The sequence below is a fragment of the Carettochelys insculpta genome, chromosome 2, assembly GCF_033958435.1.
Source record: "Carettochelys insculpta isolate YL-2023 chromosome 2, ASM3395843v1, whole genome shotgun sequence".
NCBI classification, from domain to species: domain Eukaryota; kingdom Metazoa; phylum Chordata; order Testudines; family Carettochelyidae; genus Carettochelys; species Carettochelys insculpta.
Window position 1 is genome coordinate 121848063 of NC_134138.1, and position 25669 is coordinate 121873731.

At 46.7% G+C, this 25669-nt stretch overlaps 2 long non-coding RNA genes across 5 annotated transcripts in view; both read right to left on the reverse strand.

Moving 5' to 3' along the window:
- Positions 1-25669, reverse strand: part of LOC142009497 (uncharacterized) — a 138233-nt gene that overhangs the window by 40898 nt on the left and 71666 nt on the right. The window lies entirely within an intron of this gene.
- Positions 6019-12689, reverse strand: LOC142009499 (uncharacterized). Of its 2 annotated transcripts, XR_012644497.1 has the most exons (4): positions 12570-12689; positions 8425-8593; positions 7168-8147; positions 6019-6789 (listed from the first exon to the last, which is right to left on the reverse strand). It is a non-coding gene; the product is annotated as an uncharacterized LOC142009499 (long non-coding RNA). The 2 variants fall into 2 exon arrangements; XR_012644496.1 differs by having other exon boundaries at positions 7168-8593.

Genomic DNA, 25669 nt, shown 5'->3' on the forward strand with positions numbered 1-25669 from the left:
TTGTGCCTGTGTTGGTTATAGCAGCAAATTCTTTCTAGCATAGACAAGGCCTGAGTCTGTTCTCTAGTGGTTCTGGTTAAAATCTTGGCTCTATGTGGCTACAATTTTTTTTTTTGTCAGAAATCATTTTGGACATTAAAACCTCTTTCATCCTGGTCTGAGGGCCGCCATCTTGGCTGACACACTAGGGACCTTCAGTGCCAGAAGTATGAGCTGGGAGAGCCAGTGCTCTCCAGCTGGAGCAGCACTGAACTCACCTCCTCTAACAGGGATAGTAATGGCAGGTTACACTGTCTGAAAACAACTTTTTCTTCTCCTCGTTGGTTCTCCTTCTAGCCCCAGAGATGTGTCTCTCTGGACATTGGACAGCCACCCAAAAGACCCGTTTGCTCCATGACCTTAGAAATTACATTGTGTATCTTGCCTCCCCACAGCTATTCATGGAAACACTACCTTCATAGGCTCCTATTTAACACGTTTGGAAGTACTGACTCTTTAAATCAGTGTGACAGGCAAAAGGAAGCCAGTGAGAGAGGGCATGTACTACCGGATCGCTCTTACCAGCAAGGAAACCTGCTGGTCAGAGGTGTTGTTTGCCACTCTACATACCAGCAGCTATCTTAGGAAATTAATGTACCTAAAAGGGAAAAATTAATAGCAAGTGACCGTGTAGCTGAATTAGCAAAACACTAGGGCCATGTCTACGCTAGCCCAAATCTTCAAAATGGCCATGCAAATGGCCATTTCAAAGATTACTAATGAGGCACTGAAATACATATATACCATAGGAATAAGGGGATTTCGAAGGTGGCAGCGTCCTTTCGAAAAGGAGCCCCCATCTGGACGAGCCGCACAGCAGCAAGTCGTGGCAAGTCTGAAGTGTCCCACTGCCTTGTGGGTTATCCTGGGAAGGAGCAAGGCTAAGGGAGTAAACCCTGACAGAAAATCCGGAGTGGAGTCCGAAGGCGGCTCGGTGTCAACTTCTGGCACTGTCCTGGCAACTCCTGCAACTGAGCTGGTACCAGACATGGAGGTTATCCTCTCCTTTGGACTATATCAGTGAAGCCGAGAGGGGGACACTGGTGTCTGGGCAGCCCAGAGTCTCCATAATAAGTGCCCAGGCTCACGCCCGGAGAGGTACTCCACCATCGCTGAACAGCACTGCAGCTGGCGGCATGCTAACGAGGCACTGAATATGTATTTCAGCACCTCATTAGTAATCTTCGAAATGACCATTTCCATGGCCATTTCAAAGATTTGGGCTAGTGTAGATGTAACCTAGGTGGAGTAGTGGACAAATGTCTGTATTTTCTTCATTCTTCATAATGGACCACTGAAGGTTTCAAATAGTACAGCTGGGACCTGAGACACAAAGCTGACTTTCAGCTCAGTTCAAGCTCAAGGGTGCTTCCATCTGTCACATGCTAACACCTCACCTTAATCCTAGGCTAGACAAGGCACAAAATAGCAACTCTACTACAAGTACAACTCTACTACAACAGCAATCATGCCCCAGGATATAGGTACCTAATGGTGAGGGCAGGGAGGCATGCCTAGTGGTTGGAGCAGGAGTTAAGAGGCAGGAGTCAGGGTTCAGAGTCATAGTCAAGGCATGTGTCAGAGCTGGTGTCAAAGTCAGAAAAGAAACCAGGCCTACATCTGTACTGCCACGAAAGATCGACGTACTCTGGGTTCATCTTCCAGGGTTTTATTTCATGAATGCATGAAACCGCACTTTCTGGAATCAAAGGTGACCCCGGAACTCCTCATGAGCAGCAAAGAAAAAGGCTTGCAAGGCGCTGTCACCTCCATCAACCTTCTTCCATATAGACAGCCATTGAAGTTGACAACTGATATTGGTGTAGACAAAACTGCGTATCAGCAATCGACTGCTATGTCTAGTGTAGGCATAGCCCAAGACTTGGAGCTAGAATTAGAACTGGTACAGGGGAGTAGGAAGAGGACAGGGAGGCAAGGATCAGGAACAAGACAGGAAGCTGGAAGCCAGAAGCCAGGAGATGGATGAGAAGGCAGTTCTAATATAACAACCAGCCAGAGGATCACCTGGTTGGCTCATTCAACTTCCTGTGCCTCCTTCTAGCTTAAATAGAAAGTCCAAGATCATTGGAGAAGTCATATGTATCCACCAATCAGGAGTTTCATGGGTGGTGCTTATGACAAAAGAGGGTCCCCCACCCCACATTTTTCAGTGGTACCAGAAAGCTGCCAGCTGGGAGCAGCAGACTGAGGACTGACGGAGAACTTGCAGACCTGGTTGGGCCTGAATTCAATGTATCTTACAATAGCACTACATGTTCAAACACAAGTACATTATATAAACACAGAGACAAAGGAATAACATTAACGAAATCCAGACTGTGAACTCGACCAACACATCAGCAGCCACTGAGCGATGCACAGCACCACAGGCCTCAAAGTATCTTGCTAATAACAATACCTTATTTTTATGTCCAGTCATTCACACTGATATTCAATGCACTTACACAAAGCGTCCACAGTACCATGTGCTTTTTGCAGATGATGCTGTGTGGGTGGCAGGAGAGCAAAGGAATGGATTGAGAGAGCTGGAGGTGCACACTGGAAAGCAATCCTCTCTGTTCTGAGATATATATAGCTTTGACAGCACAGGAAAATGGTGAGCTCACCAGTACACTAAGCAAACCAGGAGAGGCATGGACCAAATGGAGAGCAGTGAGCAGAGTAAGCCACAATAGGAGACTGCTGAGCAAACTGAAAAGGCAGATCTGCAAGATAGTAATTAGGCCAGTACTTATGTCCGATTCCAAATTCTAAGTACCGAGGAAGAGACAGGAGCAGGTCTTGAATACAGTGGAAATGAAAAGTGAAGCTGAATGGTTGGAGTTACAAGGATGGACCATGAATGAAATGAGTAAATTACATCATGGGTGAAGCTGGTACCAACTATAGAAAAGCAGCTCCTTGTGTGCTTGGTGATTTGGACACATGCAAAGAAGATCAGACAAACACATAGGAAGCAAGGCTATCACATTTAGAAGAGGAGGGTAAGAGACGGGTTGGAAGTCCCAACCTATAGACATAACATATAGATCCAAAACTATATGGAGGGATGCTATACAAAGAATTTGATCAGCAGTGAAATTTACAAAGAACTGTTTCAAGACAGTTTGCAATAGAGAGGAAGAACTCAACTACCAGCCCAATATAGATGGGACTAAGGCTCTTGGGAGATTTATATTCAGCAGCAACTCAAAAGTCTCGAATTCTTCTACAGACATAAATAATCTCCATGGCATATACATAAGTTTTACACCCTCTTTATAATGCTGTCTGTGCCATCCCCTTTTAAAAGAAACATTTCACCTGCCACTTTTTCCAACTGGCTATTTAGAAGACAAATGTTGTATACCGTGATCCACTTTCTTTACAATTTTACAGATCCAGTTAAAAATAGACTTCACCCAGTGCCTTGACCACACATACCAAAGTCTGCATCTGCTTAACATTATAAATACTATCTTGGTTTGCAGCTATTTTAAATGGTGAATGCTCTGATTCATGAAAATCTTTTTTTCACTTGCTTTTTTCACATGGGCTAATAATTCTTAGATGACAAAGCCACACACTGGCTTAGCAATACATTATTTCACTCCATCGATTAGTACGGGTGAAAACAGATAATATGCAATATTAATCCTACAGGGGAGAGCTGTCATAGTAACCCATACATTTTTCTTCTTTGATTAACTGGTAGGAATAGCTATCACATGGAAGTTCCTAGGAAGCCCATGACATTGATAATATAATTGGATATGAGTTATTGATGGAAATAACTACTTCTAAATACATATAGAAAAGGCTGAAATGCTGTCTCATAGAAGCTATAAGATCTGTGCCATGCAATAACAGAACTGGAACACAAACCTGTCCGCATGGGAAAAAGAAAATAGGTGTTATAAACACATGGTTTGAGGGAGGGAACATGTATTGAGGAAAAACCTTGCATAATAAATAACAAGAGCATCCTAAGAAAGGGGTGAAGATCTTATTGTTTCTCCTTAAACAAGTGTGAACAACCTGGCTACGTCTACACTATGATGCGTTTTCAAAAAGGCATCTTTCCAAAAATATGTTTAGAAAGACAGCCTTTCAAAAGCGACTGTCCACACAGCCGAATGCAGACTGAAGGAACGACCTGCCCTTTCGAAAGACCCAACTGCCCTTTTGAAAGACTGTCCACACATCCCAGAATGCCCTTTCAAAAGTAAAGGTTCAGGAAACATCGCGGGCAGGGTTGCATGGTGGACAAGCCCTTCCAGGGCTATCGCCAGCTGCTTCTCTTCGCCCTTCCCCAAGACCCTTGCCCCACGTACAGAGGACCGGCTGGCCATCCAGAAGCAAGCAAAGGGAGAGCATGCAGAGGAGGCACCGTGGGGCACAACTTGGACCCTGAGCAGGCCCATCCTCCACCACCCATCCAGGCTGTGGCCAGTGCACTGGCTGCGGTGCTGGCTGCCATCCTGCAGCAGCTTCGGGTGGTCACCCTGATAGCCACTGTCATGCAGGCTGTCCTCGGGGCACAACACCCTCATCCAGTCCCCCAGCCATTTGCCACTGGTGGGACCGGCTGGTGCTGGAGGGCTGGGGCGACATCCGGTGGCTGCAGAACTTCAGGACGACCAAGGGGACATTCCTGGAGCTGTGCCACTGGTTCACCCCAGCCCTCCAGCACCATGACACCCGCATGAGCCCTGCGCTCCCCCTGCAGAAAAGGGTGGCCATCGCTGTGTGAAGGCTGGCCACCCTGGACAGCCACCAATCCATCAGCCACCATGTCAGGGTGGGCAAGGCCACTGTCGGGGCCACCCTTATCACAGTAAGCCAATCTCGGGTCACACTCCCACCACAGGCTGGGAGGAGGCAACAGGAGGATCCCTGACAAGTGGCCCCATCTGGGATCAGAGGAGTCGGCTCCCAGCAGGGATGGGGGAGAAGATGGGGATGGGGTGCCTGCAGAGGGCAGGGTCAAGGTATCCCAGGGAGGAATGCCCTGTAGGGGAGCGGTTGGGGACCGGGCAGCAAAGACAGGGATGGGAGGGCACAGAGTTTCCCAAGCCACACTCACAAGTGTGTCCTCCCCTCACACCCTGCAGGTCACTTGTGCCAACAATGTCCTCCCCCATCAGCTCACCTGTGTCAGGGACCTCAACATCACCCTCATGGGATTCAAGGAGTTGGGCTTCCCCAACCGCTTCAGGGCGCTGGACCTCACCCGCATCACCATCCGGGCCCTGGAGCACAGCAGGGGGGCCTGCATAAACCACCAGGACTACCACTCCATGGTGCTTCAGGTGCACATCGACACCAAGGGCAGGTTCATGGTCATATGTGTGGGCTGGTTTGGCTGTGCCCATGATGCCTGGGTCTTCCAGAACTCACGGCTCAGTGGCTGAATGGGTGAGGGGACCTACATCCCCCGGCAGGAACTCTCCGTTGGGGACACCACAATGCTGCCCTGCATTGTGGCCAACGCCACCTACGTCCTGCAGCCCTGGCTCATGCAGTCCTACATGGGACATTCAGCCGACCCAGGATGCTTTAATGAGCAGATCAGCCGGGCCCATAATACGGTTGACAGAGCATTTGGCCGACTCAAGGGGCGCTTCCGCTGCCTCCTAATGAGGCTCGAGGTGGGCCTCCCCAATTTCCTGGCAGTGGTTGGGGTGTGCTGCACCCTGCACAACCTCATGTAGGCCAAGCATGAGCCCTTTGTGCAGGGGTGGGCCACTGAGGCTGGACGCGGCTATGAGCAGCCAGCCACCGCCCCGTGCCTCTAGGCCCAGCAGGATGGGGTGCGGGTAAGAGAGGTCCTGTGCAAGGCCTTCACCCAGGTGCCACAATGACCCCACACTTACATGCCCTCCCCCCCCACCCTTATGCACAGACACCGCCCCCCACCATTCCTGCACGTACACAGAGGACACAAGGGTAACCACAAATAAATGATTTACTGGGCACATAACACAAATGTCTGCATCTTTGCACCATTGGAAACTATTTATAGGGGAGTGGGAGGAACTACGTAAAAGGAGGGCCTGGGGCGGCGGGTGCGGACACCAATGATCTGGGGAGGCCAGAGGTGGAGGTGGGAGGCCTTCCCTACAACAGGGTTCAAGGGAAGGGATCCCTATTGGCTGCATGAGCCCCTACCCCCGTCCAGGGTCCCCATCGGGGCTGGGCTGAGGCTGGGAGCACAAGGAGGTAGGGGTGTTTCTGGGTGTAGCGTTCTCTGGCTCACCAGGGTCCACACAGGGGGGAGGGTGGGGTGGGGGAGCTGCCTCCACAGGGTTGGTCAGTTGGAGGAGGCCGGCTGGGGTAGGTTGGTTGGGATCAAGGCAGTAAGGTCGGGGAGGGGCGGGGCTGGTGCAGCGAGGGAGGTCAAAGTGGGAGAAGCTGGAGGGGGAGACAGGTGAAGGGGGGGCAGGGGCAGGGCGGGAGGGGCTCATGAGGGGGTGGTGGCGGGGCCAGGTGGGCAGTCACAACCTGGGTCAGTGCGTCCAGGATGGCTGCCAAGCCTGCTGCTCCATTGCAAGCCACTCTTGCAGTACGCTGGTGAGATCCCGCAGGCCATCAGTGTGTGCAGGGTCCCCCATGTCCTCCTCCCCACCTTGGTGGCACCAGCGTATAGCCAAGCTGCGTCCACGTGCCATCCCCAGCCAGGGAATTCCCCCTCGCCCTCTGCAGTGGGCCTCCCTGGCCCATGGATGGGGTTTGGCTGACTCCTGGGTGCTGGAACAGTAGAGACAGAAGGGGACAGAGGAATGGGCCATTAGTCCCGTGCGATGGCCCCTATGTCCCCGCCCGTCCTACCACTGTCCTAGGGGCTCTGTGACGTATGGATCCTGGGGTTCTTTGCATGGGTGTAGCAAGCGCAGGCTTCCATCTGACCCCACCCCCCGTCCCTCCATGGCTGTGCAGCCCATGGTGCTGTCCAGGATGGCTGGTGCTGAGTGCTACGTGCAACCCCCTCCAGGGCCCTGGGGGTGCGGCTGTCCAGGCTGCATCACAACTGGGGCTGGCAGCCGTGTGAGTGGACTGTGGCCACCCCAGGCATGATAGAGCACCCCCTCCCTGGGTCCCAGGGATACTGGGATGGACAATACCTACCTGAGGGTCCCTCCAAGAACTTGGGCAAGGCATGGGTGGAGTGGGCCCAGCTGAAAGGCCCGGACAGGATGTCAGTGACGAGGGCCCCCTCGCTTGAGCCCTTATCATCAGTGGTGGCCTCTGGGTTCTGGACCATCCGCTGGGGCCTGTAAGTGGCCAGTGGTCCTGGGTGGTTCTCCATGTCCATCCCTGGTTCTGGCTCGGCCATGTCTAGGACCATGACTGGGGGTGCAACCTCCTTGGGGCCAAAGAGATGGTCCAGTTTTTTAAAGTAAGGGCAGCTGCCCCCAACTGTCTGGCTGCGTCCTGGCCTTGCAGTATCCCTACTGGAGTTCCTTTACTTTGGACTGCACCTGCTCTGCGGCGTGGGTGGGGTGGCCCTGGCCAGTGAGCACCTTCGAGAGGACCCCCATCTGGTGCAGGACCACCTCATCATCCCAGAATGAGAGGAGGTCCTGGAGTTCAGCCTTCTCCCCACTGTCTCTGTGGGGCCCCTGGAGGGAGCAAGGTCTGGGGTGCTGGCCATGGGTCCAGGGAACGTGGTGGTTTCCCTGAGGTGCCACTGGATGAAGTGTGCAGCTCTGCAGTGTGGGCTCCCTGCTACCAGCATGGTCTCAGCTTCCTGCCTAGGGGTTTGTGGGAGCCTGCATCTTTAAACACAGCTGGACACAGGAGCCATAGAGCTCTGCTTGCGCCGTGAGCAGCGCCGCCACCTGCCAGCTGATCGGCACCATGGAGGACTCCCTCTTTCAAAACAGCCATCCGTGGAGCGTCTACACACTGACTTTCAAAAGGGGGTGCTCTTCCTACCATGGGAACAGAGGACTGACTTCAATGGACTGGCCCTGTTCTTTTGAGCCTAATTTCAAAAGGGCGCAGACTGCGTGTAGATGCTCTGCAGGGAATTTCGGAAGAGGTCCTTCTTTTGAAGTTCGTTTCAAAGTTCCTTTCAAAAGTACTTGCTAGTGTAGACGCAGCCCCTAGACTCAAAAAAAAAAAAGTAAAGTCCTTTAAGAAGCCTATAGATTTATCTTGTATGATGTGATGTAACAAACTGACTAATGTTTTCACTATAGGTTGAACCTCTTTAGCCTAGCACTCTCTCATCCAGCAACATCTATAATCCTATATGATTTTAGTTAGCTGAGCGACCACCTATCATGGGTGTGGCCAAGTCTCCCGTGCTCCCATAAACTTTGTTTCCAGCCACCAGTCCTGGTTGACAGTGTTCTGTGCTGTTATTTTGCTGTAATTTACCCCTTCATGTCTTCTAGGAGCCCAGTAAGCAGTGGAACTGTTGGTAATGCTGCTAGACAATATTGCCCTCCCATGGCTCAGCAAATTCTCTCATTCTGCACCAGTCAGGTCCCGAGGGTGCCAGACACGAGAGGTTTAACCTGTGCTGGGTGGAATCAAAACTCTTCACCTGTGCAAAACAAAGATACAAACCAACATGAGTACCTCTCTGAGATTGTTCACCTCTGTGTTTGTTATAAACCCTGTGTTATTACTACAGAAGGGAATGCCCTTTTACACTCACATGGTAGGGGTCTGCATAGAGCTGGAGGATTTGAATTCTCTTCATTTTTTACCATGCTTTGTTTTGGGGTAGCAAAATAGCTGCTTTATTGATTGGAGACTGCCGGAATGTGGTGGTATTTGAAAATATAGACTTAAGCAGCTATGGCCATTTAAATCAGCATGTGTACATTCTGTATTTCAGGCTGGCCTCTTTAATATAATTATTAGCGTTAGTTTTCTGATAATTTCAGATTATGGCTATTTAAGGGTGGGTGGTTGTGGGGAAGCATCAGCATTGTTATTTTGCCCAACCACCTCCTGGGAACTTTCTTTAACACCTGTAATCTGCTCCTGGAAATCTCATGCATTTTAACAGCAAGGGGCCTGAGAGTTGTGATAGATCCCATTTAAACGTTTGAGACACATCTACATTCTGTCGGAGGGCTTGTCTTCTTTTACCATTAAAGGACACTGCCATTTTCCTCGGTTAGACATTGATATGATGCTTCAAGCTTTTGTCATATAATTAAAATTAGGGAAAAAAACCGAGAAGTCCTGTAGCACCTTAAAGCTAACAACTTTATTTATAAGATAATAAACTTTAGTGGATAAGACCTACTTACTCAGATCTGAGTAAAAAAAATTCTACTCAAATCGGGAGAAGTGGGTCTTACCCATGAAAGCTCATTACATAATGAATATTATTTTTCAGTCTTTAAGGTGCTACAGAAGTGCTTGTTTTTTGTGACGCTACAGACTAACACAGCTACCCCTCTGAGATATTAAAGGTAGATTCTAGCCACTCGCTGCTGGCTGGCCCTAGAGCATTGTGAACTTTACAGCTGGCCCATTGGCTCATTGTAGAGGGGATGCTCTAGGCATATTTTTTCCTCCTTCCACATTCATCTGTCCTTAAATCACTGCACTCTGCCAACTAAAATGTATTCGCTTTTTTGCTTTCTAAGGGCAATGAGCACACAGAGATCTGCATGCTGTGAGCCTCAGTTTGACCCAGGCTTTCCCTGAAATAATCTGAATCCAAGAATTTCATCCATTTGCTCCTTGTTGCCTGCCAACACTTCCTGGAATTTTCAGAGACCCACTATCTCTGGGTTAACCATTACAGATAATTTAGTTAACTGAACTGCTGGGGTGTCTAAAAAAGGACAGTAGCCCTCCCATCCACCATAAACCCAAATACCAGTTTCCTTTTTGACTAAAGTTGAGTATCTTGAATCCAATATGCTATTTTGCCTGGCAGAGTTTTTCAATTTTTCTTCTGTCAAATCCGATCAATGGAGGTGACTCCCAAATTCTCTGCTAACCAAGTCTATAATATAAAGCATTCATGTAAGACCCCACCTTCCCTTAAATTAATTCAGTTCAAAATCACTTTGACTATGTGAGATTTCCTGGCCATGGCTGTGCTGATTATCAAATAAAAGTTTTCAATGGGTAGGCTGATTTATTTTAACATGAGAAATAAGTAGGCTTTGGAGGATTTAATTTGTACTCGTATATATTGGTAAAGGTTGATTTCACCACACACAAGGAAACCAACCACTGAACATTTCCATCAATACTACCTGAAAATTACACATAGGTAAAGTAAGAAAAATATAGCTTGGGAATTTATTAGGGTTTGATTTAAAGGTATTTACTGGATGTAGTTTGACATTTGGGCCATGTCTACACTAGCCCCTTCCTTTTGGAAGGGGCACTGTAATGAGCGAGTTGGGAAGATGCTAATGAGGCGCTCCCATGAATATGCAGTGCCTCATTAGCATAATGGCAGCTGCGTGCAATTCAAAAGTGCCACTTTTGAATGGCATGCTGCCCATGTAGATGGGAGCCTTTCAAAAGGACACCCCAGGGGCTTTTGAAGTCTGGGGGGGTCCTTTCGAAGGGCCCCTGTCAACACAGATGGTACACGATTCGAAAGTGGCACTTTTCAATCACGTGCGGCTGCCATTATGCTAATGAGGCACTGCATATTCATGGATGTGCCTTATTAGCATCTTCCCAACTCGCTCATTACCATGCCCCTTCCGAAAGGAAGAGGCTAGTGTATATGTAGCCTTGGTGTTAACAATTTGTGTTTTAACAGTGATAAAGCTTTAACTTTTTGAATCTCTGCATCGTCTGTCATTAATTACTGTCAGAACCCCATTGTCTGGCTCTGATTTCTCCCACTATTTCCCGCAACAGAGAAATAGATACAATTTAAAAAAAATAGATTAAAATAAGTCTTGATATTATCCATTGAAATGATAAAAAATAGAATCAAATTTTACAAGCCTTCTATCACTAAATTACCATAAAGAAATGGCAACATTTTAAAGCAAAAGAATGGTAATGTTTAAACAAGCACATGGTCACAAGTCTTTCTGTTCACGTACACAGAAAGAGCAGGACTATGAAATTATCTTCCTATGTTTTTTTCAGATGCATCTTGACCTTCATAAGAGATAACCCTGGTTGGACCTATGTCTAGCGTAGAAACATTTATCTTGCAGGCACAAATCAAATGAGACCCAGAAGCACAAACAGAAGGTATGCTCCACAACTATCACCATTTCCTCTGTGCCAGCAATGCCTTTGTTAAAAAGCTATTTTGCAGGTCCGGCTGGCCAGAAGCAGGCAGAACTCTGGAGCAGACATTGTAGATGCAATACCAGTGCAGAAATAGTCTGTTTGGCAAAACATCCCAATGTATGCTACATATTATTAGACACATTAACCATCTGTGCTGCAGCATTTAATCCTCTCTGTCCAATCACTTTTCTGGGTTGTCGCTTGTCTCCTCAGGCACCAGTACACTATTATGTGGTGCCATTATTGGCCATGCACTTGATTTAAACTCCAGACGACAGAATTACTGAGCTCCAAAACTCCACTTAAAGCCAGTGGGAACTGCAGATCTTCAGCAGCTCTGAAGATGAAGTCCTCACTTCCCAGGAAAAGCTTGTATTTACAACACACTGCTTTACTCTCCATGGGTTCTCCGGGTGCCTACAGCAGTACGATGTGTGTTTGTTGGCAACCACAAGTGACCGCAAGCCCTGTGTCTTATTTTCTTATATTGTTAGGCCATTTATTAACACACAACTGTTAGCAAGTGTGAGCAAATGGAATGTGTCAATGTACAGGACACACATCCTACCGCATTTGCAGTGTTATGCTGATTTCCTTGGGCAGCCATCTTTTCCTGGCACCCACATCACAGCCATACTGGCATACCACTACCTGAGCACGACATCAGTCTCACAGACGAGCATGAGTGTAGTCATCAAGACACCATATATCAGCATCTGACATGTACCCTGAGGGCAGCGTCCTCAACCTGAAATGTCAAAGCAGCTGTCCACCCGGAGGTATGTCTTCATGGGGAAGAGAATGTGTTGCCTCTGAGCTCAGGCTTGGATTAAACCCAAATGGATATTGAATCTATCAAACTTTCAGCATCTCCCATCTCAGCCTTCTGACTGTCTCTTTCTTCCATCCACCTGCCCTTAAGCACAGAACACTGGGCGCTAGTCAGACTGGACATCCTGGGGACAAACTGGTCAGTATTGTAAGGTGCTGCTTCCACTCTCTGGCAGGAGGCCAGTCCCCAGAGAGCTGTGTGCAATGTTTTTGCCAACATTTTTCTCTAACAGAGGGAGTAGATCAGTGGTTCCCAAACTTTTTGGCATCATGCCCCCCCTTTTGATTTTTGAGAAACCCTCACATGCCCCCCCACCTCTTTTTTACCATGGGCCAGCCACCCCAGGTGGCTGTGAGCTGCCTGCCTGAGCCCCTTTCTACCCCCAAAGCCAGGCACCAACAGCCTCTCATTTAACCCCATCCTCCTCCTCCCCCTCATTCCCACACTCACTCACTTTTTCAGGAGGCAGCTAGGTCCAAGTGGCCCTTCACTGGCTGCCTGCTTTTTATAGCAGCTGCGCTGGGTCGCCCATGTGAAATGGCAGGGGGTGAGAGCCAGAAGCAAGGGCTGGCTTTTTCTTCAGGTGGGGAAATAGCTGCGGGGGCAGGGTTGCCTTGCGTCCCCCACCCCCGGCAATTTCTTCACACACCCCCAGTTTGGGAAACCATGGACTAGAGCCTGGTGCTGAAGATTACTACTTTAACTTGCCATTATTTTGGCTGGATTTCCTTCACAGACCAAAATGAAATAATTGCCACTGCCAGGCAGAGCAGTAGAGTGGTGAGGATGCAGGACTGGACCTTAGGAGTTCTGGGTTTTATTCCTGGCTCTGTCACAGATTTGCTGGGTGACCTCAGGCAAATCACTTGACTTGTCTGTGCCTCTATCAGGCAGAAGGGGCTCATCAGCCACAGCAAGCAGTCCACCTACAAGGAAAACTCTCATTTCAAACCAAAACATCAGGCAAGTTAACCAGTCTGTAAAGGCTGTCCCAGTCACACATGCTCTATGGGTCTGTAACACTGACTCTGGCTAATGAGGTAAGGTGAACATGCAGTAAGCAAGCCAGCCAGGTATATGCAGGAAGGGGAGCTGCTCTTTGCTAACCCTGGCTATGGTTGCATGCTGCTGCTTCATAAAAGACCCAAAGGAGGCCAGTTAATTTCAACATGTTGAAAACTCAGCTGAGGGGGCCTGATTTTTGTCATACTTACATCAACTTCACCCTCAAGTAATTTACTGAATTCAACAGAGTCAATCACTGACATACATCTGAGGAAATTTAGACCCAGTAGATATTTAACACCTAAAGCATATGAAACAATGTGATGCTTCTAAATTATACAATTGTAACATGTAAAACATTGGATTAAACAAAAGGTGATAGATCCTTTACGGCTGCCCTAAAATGAGAAAGAAGAAAAACCACTTATCGACGATAATTAATTTTATGTTAGTTCTTTGGAGTTACTGCAATCAACAGCTGCTCATTCAAAACAGCACAAGTGCCTTTTTTAAATAAGGGCAGCTGGGTGCTGATGAGACACAGACCCTCAGACCCCTGACACAGTAGTGTCTATCCCTACCATGCATGCTCCTGTTTTCATTCACCAGGCAAGGCATAACTGTTATCCTTGCGTTTTAACTCTGTCCTAATTCAAAATACTACTTCTAGTTCAATTTAAATAGACATGGCAAGAACACTGGCCATGCCCTGCATTCCTGTCAACAAGAGATAAATAAATTTCCTTGCAGTGCTAAGGCCTGCCAGAAAGCTTTTCTTTAACCCATCAGGTTACCACACGATGCTGAATTTCTGAGACAGATAGAAAGCTTCTTCCTCATGCTAATGACTAGAAAAGAGGAAGTATGTTCTTTGGCGGGGAGGGTGGGGGAATCATACTTTTCTGCAATGTTTTAGGGGTGACCTTATTTTACATGAAACATCAGGTAACTTCACTATTTTTTCAATTTGTGCATTTGGTGCAGTCAGTTTTATGAATTCCCATGTACAACTAGCAGTCCTGTTGCACCTTTAAAGACTAACAACTGTATTAACAGTTAGTCTTCCAGGTGCTACAGTACTTTTTTATTATCTATTTATGTATTTAGTGTAAAGCTACATGCCAACACGGCTACCCCTCTGAGATTATTTACCATGTATAGCTAGTCACCTTCTGCCACCGTTTCTGCAAATCACACACTAACAGGGCAGAGCAAAGCAGGATATATGACGGTTAAATCACAGCAATGCGGGAGGACTTGGGCAGGTTCAGAAACTGAAACTACTTTTCATTCATTTGTTGCAATCTACCAAATGGACAGTATCCCTTAAGAAATTGCTAGGGAATTGACAAAAACATGCCAGAGTGAGACCTCAGATGGTGATCCTTCTTTTGGAAGGAAGTAGCATTGTCTCTGTATCGGGACCTAATTCATCACTATTTGTAAGACAAAGGGAGAGAGAAAACTGAGATGGAGGAGGAAGAAAAGTCCTCCCCATGGTCTCCTTATAGACATCTTTATCCAAAAACAAACAGGTCTGCGCAATACTTGGTTAAAATCATCAGCCTTTCTCATTCACTTGTGATCCAGATCGAGCAGCGTACTGAACATCCAAAATAGCACAGCAGCTCCTGTTGCTCCAGAGGGGGAAAGGGTACGCTGACCTAACACTTTCCAACAGCTGTCCCAACAACACACACAGAGTCATTTTGGAACGGATGGACAACTGCCTCTTGCACATGGAGTGCTGGAGGTGTCAGCTTCCCACAACTGCAAGTTTCCAGCTCCTCCTCTGGCTCCCATGTACAAAATAGCAAAGCTTACTCTATGCCTGTCTTATTCCTCACTTCAGGGACTTTCCTCGTCCTTCTCTGGTTTTGCCGAAGCAGACAAATATTTATTCCCACCTCTCCCATTTATTTTATTTGCCTCATTTCACCTTTGTCTCATAAGCTATGTCAGACAACACTCCTCTTCTGATAGCTGTGTGAACACAACACGTGCAGGCAGTCACTATCTTGATATTAAGCAAATTCTTGTGTTATATAAAAGTTCCAAATTTCTGCTAAAAATGGCATCAAGGATCAAGTCTCTAGTTATCATGGCGACAGTTACAGTTGGAGGTTGGACTAACTCCCGCAGACATTACTTTCTATTTATTCAGGCCACCTCTCACAGACTAAGGGTATGTCTTTACTGCAGGCAAGATTGACCATGCCATGGTCGATCTTCCAGAGTTTAATTCAGTGCATCTAGTGAGGACATAGTAAAATGGAACTTCCAGGACACCTGCATTGGCACCAGCACTCCTGCCCCTCATTCAAAGAAAAGAAGTCAATGGGACCACAGGCTCCTGTCAACCTCTCTTAGTGGAGAAAGCACAGAAGCCTGAATTAAAGCACGTCAACTTTAGCTACATAATTAACATAGGTAGAATTGCATATCTTAACTTGACCTTCTGCTGTAGTGTAGACTTGCCCACAATGCAACTTTGCATGAGTGAGGGCTGAGTAAAATCTGAGTAAAGATCTCACAATTAGGTGCTACAGAATTTAAAAGATCATAAGTGTATAATGATCTCCAGGGCCTGGATTGCTCTCATTTAAAACACTACTTGGGAGGAAAACCCTGGGGTTTAGCATTTCCTCCAAACTATGCTGGCAGGGGAAAGGGGAATATCTGTTGATCATTTTTAACATTCTACTGTGAATCTAATATGTCAGGAAAAGGCAGACAAATAAATAGTGACAAGTTTTTAAAGTGCTTATACACAAATGTTAGGAGTCTAAATAATAAGATGGGTGAACTAGAGTGCCTTGTATTGGAGGAGGATAGAGATATAATAGGCACCACAGAAACCTGGCTGAATGTGGACAATCAATGGGACACAATCACATCGGAGTACAAAATATATTGGACAAATAGAACAGGTCATGCAGGTAGAGGCTAGCACTATATGTGAAAGAAAATGTAGAAGCAAATGAAGTAAAAAATCTTAAATGAATAAAAATGCTCCATAGAATCTCTATGGATAGAAATTCCATGTTCAAATAAGAATATAGCAGTAGGGATATATTATCGACCACCTGACCAGGACAGCGATAGTGACTATGAAATGCTAAGGGAGAGTAGAGAGGCAATCAAAATAAAAAACTCAATAACAGTAGGAGATTTCAATTATCCCCATACTGACTGGATACATGTCACCTCAGGAGCAGGTGGGGAGATAAAATTTCTCAATACCTTAAATTACTGCTTCTTGGAACATCTGGTACGGGAACCCACAAGGGAAGAGGCAATTCTTGATTTAGTTCTGAGTGGAGTGCAGGATCTGGTCCAAGAGGTAACTGTAACAGAACCACTTGGAAATAGTGACCATATTATAACATTTCCTGTGATGGGAAGAACCTCTCAGCAGTCCAACACTGTGGCATTTAATTTCAGAAAGGGGTATTTTGCAAAAATGAGGAGGTTAGTTAAGCAGAAATTAAAAGGTACAGTGATTTAAGTAAAATCCCTGCAAGCTGCATGGAAACTTTTCAAAGATACCATAACAGAGGCCCAACATAAATGTATACCCCAAATTAAAAAGCACAGTAAAAGACCCAAAAAAAGCCTATGCGGCTTCATAACCATGTAAAAGCAGCAGTCAGAGATAAAAAAGGCATCTTTTAAAAAGAGGAATTCAAATCCTAGTGAGAAAAACAGAAAGGAGCATAAACACTGCCAAATTAAGTGTAAAAATGTAATAAGAAGAGCCAAAAAGGAGTTTGTAGAACAGCGAGCCAAAAACTCAAAAAGCAGTAACAAAAAATTGTTAAGTACCTCAGAAGCAGGAAGCCTGCTCAACAACCAGTGGGCCCCTATTTGATCGAGATACAAAAGGAGCACTCAAAGATGATAAAATTATTGCAGATAAATGAATTATTTCCTTCAGTTTTCGTGTTAGGGAGATTCCCAATCCTGAGCTGTCCTTTGCAGGTGACAAATCTGAGGAATTGCCCAAGACTGAGGTGTCATTAGAGGAGGTTTTGAAACTAATTGATCAACTTAACGGTAATAAGTCACCAGGACCAGACAGCATTCACCCAAGAGTTCTGAAAGAACTCAAATGTGAAAATGCAGAACTATGAACTGTGGTTTGTAACCTATCCTTTAAATCAGCTTCTGTACCCAGTGACTGGAAGATAGTAATGTAACACCGATATTTAAAAAAAGGGCTCTAGAGGCAATTCCAGCAATTACAGACCAGTAAGTCTAATGTCAGCACTGGGCAAATTAATTGAAATCATAGTAAAGAATAAAATTTTCAGTCATATAGAAGAACTTAATTTGTTAGGCAAAAGTCAAGATGGTTTCTGTAAAGATAAATCATGTCTTACTAATCTATTAGAATTCTTCGAAGGGGTCAACAAACATTTGGACAAGGGGATCCAGTAGATACAGTGTACTTAGATTTCCAGAAAGCCTTTGACAAGGTCCCTCACTAAAGGCTCTTACGTAAATTAAGTTTTTATGGGATAAGAGCGAAGATCCTTTCATTGATGGAGAATTGGTTAAAAGACAGGAAACAAAGGCTAGGGATAAATGGTAAATTTTCCAAATGGGGAGGGGTAACTAGTGGCATTCCCCCAGGGTCAGTCCTAGGACCAATCCTATTCAGCTTATTCATAAATGAACTGGAGAAAGGGATAAACTGTGCAGTGGTAAAGTTTGCAGACAATACTAAACTGCTCAAGATAGAAAAGACCGAAGAAGACTGTGAAGAACTTCAAAAAGAGCTAACAAAACTGAGTGATTGGGCAACAAAATTGCAAATGAAATGTAATGTGGATAAATGTAAAGTAATGCACATTGGGAAAAAATAACCCCAACTATACCTACAATATGATGGGGGCTAATGTAGCTATAACGAATCAGGAAAAAGATCTTGGCATCATCACGGATAATTCTCTGAAAACATCCACACAGTGTACAGCAGCAGTCAAAACAGCAAACAGGATGTTAGGTAATCATTAAAAAAGGGACAGAGAATAAAATTAAGAATATCTTATTGCCCTTATATAAAACCTTCTCGAACGCTGCATACAGCTGTGGTCACCTCATCTCAAAAAGACATAATAGCATTAGAAAAAATTCAGAAAAGGGCAACTAAAATGATTAGGGGTCTGGAACGGGTCCCATGTGAAGAAAGATTAAAGAGACTAGGACTTTTCATCTTAGAAAAGAGGAGACTAAGGGGGAATATGATAGAGGTATATCAAATTATGCGTGGTGTGGCGAAAGTGAACAATATATCAGAACCAGGGGACACCAAATGAAATTAATGGCCAGCAGGTTTAAAACAAATAAAGGGGAATTCTTCTTCACACACCACACAGTCAACCTGTGGAACTCCTTGCCAGAGGAGGCTGTGAAGACTAGGACTATAGCAGGGCTTGAAAAAGAACTAGGTAAAATCATGGAGCTTAGGTCCTATTAGCCAGGATGCTTAAGGAATGGTGTCCCTGGCCTCTGTTTGTCAGAGGCTGGAGGTGGATGGCAGGAGAGAGATCATTTGATCGTTACCTGTTCAATTCACACCCTCTGGGGCACCTGACATTGGCCACTGTTGAGAGACAGGATACTGGGCTGGATGGACCTTTGATCCAGTATAGCTGCTCTTTTGTTGTTATGAAGAAGAGTAAACTGCATGTTCCAAAGCACGTCTAGAAGACCCTTTTCTCTGTGTGATTACCCAGGGTGACAACCCATCCCATTTTCACTGGGACAGTCCCGTAATTTTGGAAGGAGTCCTGCCTTATTTTTTTTTAACAAAAAGGCTAATTGTCCTGTATATTCACTCCCCCTTGCTGAGCTGCCCTTTCCCCAAGTCTGCACAGCTGCAGGTAAAATGAATCAGAAGCTGGCCGGACAGCACATGCAGCAGGCACTGATGGCCAGTACATGCTGCAGTAGGAGAGGGAGCCAGGGGCCCTGTCACAGAGGTAAGGCAGGTATGTTGGGGGGTAGGGTAGTGAGTTTTGTCCACCCTCTAACATTATAATGGGTACCTAGTGCCCCAGCAGTGCTGGACAGCTTCTCCGAGGGGCAGCTGCCCCTGCAGCTGGGGAGACCACTGCACAGAGGTAGACCAATCCCTGCCACATGACACACTCCTGTTTGCCCCCACCTCCCCCTGCAGGGCAGCTGCCTCTGTAGTGAGGGAGCCCCCCACAGCCAGCCCCATTCCTGGCACCCCGAGGCATGGGGAAGCTGGGGAGGTCCCCCACAGGGCAGCAGCTCCATTCTCGGTGCCCGAGGTATGGAGCAGCTGGGGAGGTCCCCTGTGGGGCAGCAGCCCCATTGACAGCAACCCAAGACGTGGGGCAGCTGGGGAGGTTCCCCTCAGGAGGCAGCCCCATTCCCAGTGCCCGAGGTGTGGGGCAGCCGGGAGCTGCAGCTGCTCTGCCCCTCGCCAACAGCTAGGGAGCACCCCCACTTACCTCCATAGAGTGGCAGCCCCCAGAGGTCAGCCACGACTGGAGCCAGGGAGCATCCCTGCAGCACTCCTGGAGCCCCATGGTGTGGGGCAGTGGGTCAATGCCTCCTCCACTTCTGCAGGGCAACTGCCTCTGCAACCAGGGAGTTCCTCTGTGGGGCAGCAGTCCCATTCTGGTGCCCTCTGGCATGGGGCAGCCAGGGAGATGCAACTGCTTGGCAGCTGCAGCCGGGGAACCAACTCTCCCCTCTGGGTGTCCTGTGTTTGGCATAGGGAAATGTGGTCACCCTATGATTACAGAAAACAAATAGAGCTACTTTGCTATCTAAAGTGTACAAACACTTCCAGCCACACAAACCAATGAACCTGTGTATCTTTCCATTACCTAATAATATGCGTGCGTGCGTGCGTGCGTGTGTGTGTGTACCCTATTTAGAGCAGTACATTGATAACAAAGGAGATCCTAGAATTAGTAACTTAATGCCCAGTTTTTTTTAACTACACCAAAAACTCTAGTGAAGCTACAGAATATTGGCTTGTATGGCTTCCATGCACTGGGTTTCATTTTGTCCTTTTATAATTTTCCCTGAATCAGACCTTATGTTATTGATTATCAGCACATTCTGTTGGCTTTCCAGACTGACTGTTGGCTTAACTGCCTAAGGACCTGTTCCCACTGGAGCCTACAGCCATTGAAAACAGGAGAAAAATCATTCACAATGGAAATGTTCACTACCTTCTTCTCAGGCTCCAATTTAGCCAGGTATTTAAGCATCTGGGTAACTTCAAGCATGAGAGCAGTCCCACTGAAGTCAATGGGATGACTCATATGCTCAAAGCTATGCACTCAGTTAAGAACCTTGATGAATCAGGGCCTCAATCCACACAGGGCTGGCAACAGACTTCACTAGCCTTGGTCAGTGTGTAGTGGAGGGACAGAGGGGGCGTTTGGCTCTGTGCCTCCTGGAAGGGGTGGGGCCTCAGGCTGAAGGGATCAGGGTTAGGAGAAGGCATCCCTCTGCACTGCCTGGACAGTACCGTGCAGGGCTCCTGCAGTGATTTAAAGAGCCCAGGACTCTGGATGCTGCTGCTGTCATGGTAACAGTAGCAGTGGACTGGAACTCCAGGCACTTTTAAATCAGTGGGCTCCAAAGTAACTGTCCCCTTTGCCCCACCCTCCCCCACACCTTGGCGTGTACATCCAAAATCACCACAGCTGTGCATTCAAAAAAATCTATGCAGCTTGTTTCACTTATTTTTGACCATCTAATAGGAGCGACATATGAATATTTGAATAAATTAAATCCGATCTCTAAAACAGAAAAAGGAATAATTTAACTGCAGTAGCTATGGCAACAAATATATCCTGGATGCACCGTTACAGCCAATGACCATCAGCAGCCTCACATTTAAACTAATATGGAAGAGGATTAAATTGTTGGCATAAGTTCTTAAGGTTTTGAATGGTTTCCTACATAATGTAAAGAAGAGATATGGAAAGTCCACATATTTTGGCCAAACAAGAACCTTCCTGCATAATATTTACATAGGTCAAATGATATAATAAACCAGTGGCTTGCCTGTAATTGATTGACCTCTAACCCCCAGCACAGGAAGGCAATTTTGCCCTCACTTACATCAATGTTTGTCCAATGAGCCAGATTCTACCACCATTTTTAAGCACACTTCTCTCCACCAAAACCAACACAGAGGTCTGCTTTAAAATTAAATTTGAAAGACCTATGGCCCCTCCAGAACAATATGACCTATTGTTTTCAACAGTTCTGCCTGATGTACAAGAGTATCAGTAGGGGGATCAAGTATCGGAGGGGTACCCGTGTTAGTCTGGATCTGTAACAGCAACGAAGGGTCCTGTGGCACCTTAGAGACTAACAGAAAAGTTTTGAGCATGAGCTTCCGTGAGCACAGACTCAGCATCTGATGAAGTGAGTCTGTGCTCACGAAAGCTCATGCTCAAAACTTTTCTGTTAGTCTATAAGGTGCCACGGGACCCTTTGTTGCTGTAGGGGGATCAAATGAGTTGAAAAGAGATAATAGTACTTTGCCAAGCTCTGTCCTCAAAATATGCTCCTGCCTGAGTCATTCACCAAAAAGAGGCCTCCACCTTGCAGTGGATTGTGGACATGTTCAAACTATAGTTGTGCATGCTGTCTGGGAGCCATTAACCCACTTCAGTTTGACTCCTCTCCATTGGGTTTTGACTATGCCCAAGGGCTCTGCCTGGCTTCCTGGACTTGGCTTCTCCTTGGTTGGAGTTGAAAGGTTTCTAAGGTTTATCTCTGCCTGGATGAAGCTAAAGTGTGTGACTTTGTTCTGCTCAGGTCCTTGCTGAGGAGAGAAAAAAAGAGTGAAGTCTCCAAAACACCACCCACTCATTGTGCCAAATGACTGGTCACTCAGGGGAGATTGTACAGCTCTGCGATTCCCTTGCCTTTCGTACATGCCTTCATAAGCAATAACATTGTTAAGCAAGCTGACAGTGAAATTACAGTTAAACCCTCACTGAGATGGGTAGAAGAGTTCATACTTCTCAGAGTTATAATTCCAAAATCGGCAGAAACCACTGTATTGGTTACTTTCAGGTCATATTTTTTTGAAATTTTCCTTGCAGCCGCAAGAGCTAGAGACTTAGCTTTAACAAACAAACAAAACGTGTCTTTCTGGAGCACAAGATGGACACCTGTACAAATAGAAGAGGAAACACTTTTTATGTACCTGGTATCACATTCCCTGGGTACCCAAAACTTCATTGTTTTGGACACACAGGAAATGCAGGATCATGCCAAGCCATGTCCTGTCCAATGTAGCATGGTTCCAAGACTGTATTTTCTAGTACTTTGCTCAGTCTATTTGTACATGGTTCTGGTAAAAAAATGTTCATGTCTTCCGTCGGGGGTTTTGCACAGCCTACTACAGTTTGAACCTCTCTGGGCCAGCAAAATCCGTGGTCTGGCATGATTTTACTTAGCTGGAAGTCCACTTCTGATGGGTGTGACTAAGTTTCCTGCAGTCCCATAAAGTTTGTTTACAGCCATCAGTGTTCGGTGCTGTTATTTAGCTGTAATTTACCCCTCAAATGTCTTCTAAGAGCCCAGTAAGCAGTGCAAGTGTTGGTAACACTACTAGACAATATTGACCTCCTGTGGTCCAGCAAATTCTCTAGTTTGGCACCAGACAGGTCCTGAGGGTGCTAGATTAGAGAGGTTCAACCTGTAGATTTCACAGCTTGGACATTTTTTCCTGGCACTTTTTAGCAACAGTATTGGAAAAGCACCTTGAAGCCCCAAACACAAATCTCATTGTATTTGGTGTTGTACAACTGAGCCTTGTCTCCTAACAGAATACAGCCCCTGCCTAAAAACACTTAAAATCCAAACAATGCCAATTTTCACTAAGTCTTGGAGAACTGGAGATTTCCGGAAGACTGGAAGAAAACTAATGTGTCATCTTCTAAAAGGGTAAACAGGATGACCCAGGTAACTATAAACCTGTCAGCCTGACATTGATTCCAGGCAAGATAAGGGAGCAGCTGATACTCAACTTGGTTAATAAAGAATTAAAGGAAAGTAAGTTATGGAAAGTAGATACTGTCAAACTAATTTGATTTTTTTATGAGATGACAAATCTGATTAATACAGGTAAATGTAATATATTTACATGTCTGTAAGGCATTTGACTTCGTACTGCATGACATTTTGATTAGAATGACACAAAATTAATATGGTCCACATTACATAGATTAAAAACTCCCTGATTGGTCTAAAAATGTCATCATAAATAGGGGATCATCACTGAATGGGTTTGTATCCAGTGGTGTCCCACAAGGAATGTTACTTGATGGTGAGCTATTTAACATTTTTATCAATGGTATGGAATAAAACATAAAATCATCACTGATAACATTTGCAGATGACATAAATCAGGGAGTTATAAATAATGAAGAGGCCAGGTAACTGATACAGAGCTATCTCAATTGCTTGGCAAACTGGGCACAATTGAACAACACGAATTTTAATAAGGCTAACTGTAAATGCATGCATCTAGGAACAAAAACATTTTGGCCATTCATAGCGGTAACTCTGGAAAAAATTCGGGAGTCATTGTAGACAGTTGGCCAAACATGAACTCCTAGTGAGACTCTGGCCAAGAGAGCTAAAGTGATCCTGGGGTGCAAGGGAATCTCGAGTAGCAAGTAGATAGACGATTCTACCTCTGTATTTGGCAACTGCTGCAGAACTGCTCCAGTTCTGATGCTCTCAGTTCAAAAAGGATGTTGATAAATTGGAGAGGGTTCAGAGATGAGCCATGAGACTGACTGAAGGATTAGAAAACCTGCCTAGACTGCTGGATTCAAAGGCTAAGTCTACGCTACAGTGCAATTTCAAAAGGGGAACATTCGAAAGCCACCTTTTGAAAGATTGCCATTTGAAACCACGCATCTACGCACAAAAAGCAGACTGCGTTTGTGATCCATTCTTTTGAAAGACCAGACTGCTCTTTTGAAAGGGAGTGTCCACATGTCCCAGGGTGCTCTTTCGAAAGAAGGGGCCAGAAAACGCCGCGAATACACTCACATGGTAGACAAGCCATTCTGGGGGCTGCTGCCTGCTGCTTCTTTCATGGGCCCCTCCCCAAAACACTTGTCCTGCACTTGCTGAGGGCTGGCTTGCCACCCAGAGCACTGCAGACATCAACCACACAGAGGACCCACTTTGGGGCACTGCATGGACCCCCAGGAGCTCCCCAATGTCCAACTCCTCAAGGCTGTGGTCATACTGCTGGCCACACTGCTAGCAGCCATCCTCCAGTGGTTCCAGGGGGGCCACCCTGATAGCTCTCCCCCATACAGGCCATCCTTGTGGGGCGATGCTCATGCCCCATCCCCTGGGTCATCTGGCACCTATGGGGCTATCCCACTAGCAGTGAGTGGTGGGAGCAGCTAGTTCTGGGGTGCTGGGAAGGTGACCGCTGGTTCCAGAACTTCCACGTGACCAAGCTGATGTTTCTGGAGCTATGTCACTCGCTCGCCCCAAGGCTCCAGCACCACAACACCCAGATGTGGCCCATACTCCCTCTGCAGAAGAGGGTAGCCATTGCCATATGGAAACTAGCCAGCCCAGATAGTCACCAGTCAGTCGACCACCAGTTTGGGGTGGGCAATGCCACCGTCAGGGCTATCCTCATGGAGGTAAGGCATGCTCAGGTCACACATCCACCCGTACCTATGCAAAACCCTATAGCTATACCCACCCCCAACCCGCTTCTAGCATGCGGAATAAAGACTCAGCCGAAACGCTTGCTCCAGAGGGCCTGGGGACAGACGTGGAGGTGACCAGCATGGAGGGGACTGCTGTGGAGGGTCCCAGCATGGAGGGGCATGCCATGGAGGGGACCCATTCCAGGTCAATGGTGAAGAGCTCCGGGCTGTCTACAACAACTTCCTCTGTCCCCTGCTCATTGCTCCCTTCCTCCTTGCCATTGTCCTCTTCCTCTGGGCCACCCTGCTCCTCTGGGCTCACCCGAACTCCATACCAGGGCCTCCACAAGTGTCATAATTCAGCCTGGGCTCTGTGGTGGGGTCGCTCCCCATAAGCATGTGGAGCTGTTGATAATAGCGGCAGGTTCGTGGAGCCACCCCTGACCACTGGTTGGCTTCCTGGACTTTTTGATAGGCCTGATAGAGTTCTTTAACCTTCACCCAGCACTGCAAAGAGTCCCGGAAGTAACCTCAGGCGCCATCTCGTGCACCAGCTGATCATAGATGGCTGCATTTCTCTTGGCCACCCAAAGTCTCTCCGCCACTGATTGGTCTCCCCAAATGGCAATGAGATCCAGAATCTCCTGGTGGGTCCAAGCTGGGGCTCTCTTGCGAGCCTGAGAAGTGCTAGCTAGTCAGATCACTACCCCGAGTGCTCACGATTGCAGTACAGCACTACCGATAATTGCTACCGATGCAGAGCAATGGCTACCAATGCAGTGTGAAGTGATGGGCAAAGGGATTTCTTCATAATGGACACCCTTTTTATTTGCAGAGCTGGGCTGCTAAA